This window comes from Manacus vitellinus, unplaced genomic scaffold (assembly GCF_001715985.3).
Source record: "Manacus vitellinus isolate BGI_N305 unplaced genomic scaffold, ASM171598v3 ctg7180002429829_pilon, whole genome shotgun sequence".
NCBI lineage: Eukaryota > Metazoa > Chordata > Aves > Passeriformes > Pipridae > Manacus > Manacus vitellinus.
This window is the reverse complement of record NW_021938173.1, coordinates 1-2,582: the sequence shown is the minus strand read 5'-3', so window position 1 is coordinate 2,582 and position 2,582 is coordinate 1. Positions and strand designations below refer to the sequence as shown.

The 2,582-nt window shown below is 56.4% G+C and overlaps 1 pseudogene; it reads right to left on the bottom strand.

The window, feature by feature from the left end:
- Window positions 1-248: 248 nt before the first annotated feature.
- LOC115308122 lies at window positions 249-2,567 on the bottom strand (annotated as a pseudogene).
- Between the last annotated feature and the right edge of the window lie 15 nt (window positions 2,568-2,582).

The following is a 2,582-nucleotide window of genomic DNA, read 5'->3' as shown; positions in this document are numbered from 1 at the left end:
CCAGTGTCACTAATGGTGACGCCAAGTCACATCCCACAGCTCCAGGGCCACTTCCAACTGATCCAGGACCATATCCCACTGCTCCAGTGCCCCCTCCAGTGCCATTAATGATGACACCAAGTCCCCTCCCTCAGCTCCAGTGCCCCCTCCACCCCCCTGGGTGACAAAGTAACACCCCCTGGTCCCCATTCCCACTGGGAACACCACAACCTCCCCAGTCCCCGTTCCCACAGGGAACGCCGGGTCACCTTCTCGCCGGTCATGGCGAAGGGCGCGTTGAACCACTGCTCGAAGGTGCTGCAGCTCTTGAAGATGGTGGGCAGCAGGAAGTTGAGCAGGGCCCAGAGCTCGGGCAGCTTGTTCTGCAGCGGCGTCCCCGTCAGCAGCAGCCGCCGCGGGGCCACGTAGTGGGTGTTGAGCACCTGGGTCAGCTTGCAGTGGTGGTTCTTCATGCGGTGCCCCTCGTCCACAATCATGTACTTCCAGCGGATCTGAGGGGCAGGGAATGGTGGGAAACAGCATTAACCTAACCCTAAACCCTAATCCTGACCCATACCCTAATCCTAAACCCTAATCCTAAACCCTAATGCTAAACCCTAACCCTGGGTCAGCTTGCAGTGGTGGTTCTTCATGCGGTGCCCCTCGTCCACAATCATGTACTTCCAACGGATCTGAGGGGTGGAGAATGGAGGGAATGGTGGGAATGGTGGGGTGTGACATTAACCTAACCCTAAACCCTAATCCTGACCCATACCCTAAACCCTAACCCTAACCCTGGGTCAGCTTGCAGTGGTGGTTCTTCATGCGGTGCCCCTCGTCCACAATCATGTACTTCCAACGGATCTGAGGGGCAGGGAATGGTGGGAATGGTGGGAATGGTGGGACACAGCATCACCCTGACCCTGACCCTAAACCCTGACCCTGACCCTAAACCCTAACCCTAAACCCTAACACTAACTCTAATCCTAAACCCTAACCCTGGGTCAGCTTGCAGTGGTGGTTCTTCATGCGGTGCCCCTCGTCCACCATCATGGACTTCCAGCGGATCTGAGAGGTGGAGAATGGAGGGAATGGTGGGAATGGTGGGGTGTGACATTAACCTAACCCTAATCCTGACCATTACCCACACCCTAATCCCAAACCCTAACCCTGGGTCAGTTTGCAGTGGTGGTTCTTCATGCGGTGCCCCTCGTCCACCATCATGGACTTCCAGCGGATCTGAGGGGCAGGGAATGGTGGGAATGGTGGGAAACAGCATTAACCGAACCCTAAACCCTAATCCTGACCCATACCCTAAACCCTAACCCTAACCCTGGGTCAGTTTGCAGTGGTGGTTCTTCATGCGGTGCCCCTCATCCACAATCATGTACTTCCAGCGGATCTGAGGGGTGGAGAATGGAGGGAATGGTGGGAATGGTGGGAAACAGCATTAACCTAACCCTAAACCCTAATCCTGACCCATACCCTAAACCCTAACCCTAACCCTGGGTCAGCTTGCAGTGGTGGTTCTTCATGCGGTGCCCCTCGTCCACAATCATAGTACTAATCCAAACGGATGCTGAGGGGCAGGGACATGCGTAGGGTAATGGTGGGGAATGGCTGGGACACAGACATCACCCTGACCCTTGACCCTAAAACCATGAACACCTAAACCATAACACTAACTTAAATCCTAAACCCTAACCCTGGGTCAGCTTGCAGTGGTGGTTCTTCATGCGGTGCCCCTCGTCCACAATCATGGACTTCCAGGGGATCTGAGGGGTGGAGAATGGTGGGAATGGTGGGAATGGTGGGAATGGTGGGAATGGTGGGGTGTGGCAGTGTGGGAAGCACCCCAGCACAGTCGGGGGATCCCTGAGCCGGGAGATCCTGAAATGTCCCACAGCACCTCTGGGAGGTATCCCAGAGATCCCAAAACATCCCACAAATCCTCTAGGAGGTATCCCGGAGATCCCTGAGCTGGGAGATCTGGATATGCCTGGAACATCTCACAACACCTCCAAGAGGTGGGCAGGAGATCCCTGAGCTGGGAGGTCCCAAAACATCCCACAAATCCTCTGGGAAGTGTCCTGGAGATCCCTGAGCTGGGAGGTCCCAAAACATCCCACAAATCCTCTGGGAGGTGTCCTGGAGATCCCTGAGCTGGGAGGTCCCAAAACATCCCACAAATCCTCTGGGAGCTGCCCCAGAGATCCCGAAACATCCCACCAATCCCACCCACGGATCCCAACCCCTCGGCAACGAGGGATCCAGTCAGTCACAAACATCCCGGGAATTCTCCCTGAAAAGGGAATCAAACTTGGGATACGCAGCCAAAAACCGGGAGCAGCAGCGGGAATTCCAAATCAGCTCCTTGGGAGACTCCAGGGGACAAACCACCAGGACTGTGGGGGGAAGGAAAAAGGCGGGAATTCCGAGGGAAAACCCCGGGGCTGCGGCATTCCCGAGGCTCACCTTGGCCAGGATGTGCTTGTCCTTGATGATGTACTCGTAGGTGGTGAGCAGGACGTTGAACTTCCCGCTCCGGAGCTGCGGGACGAAGGCTCGGCGCGCCGCCGGAGAGCCCTGGGAGGGGGGGAGAG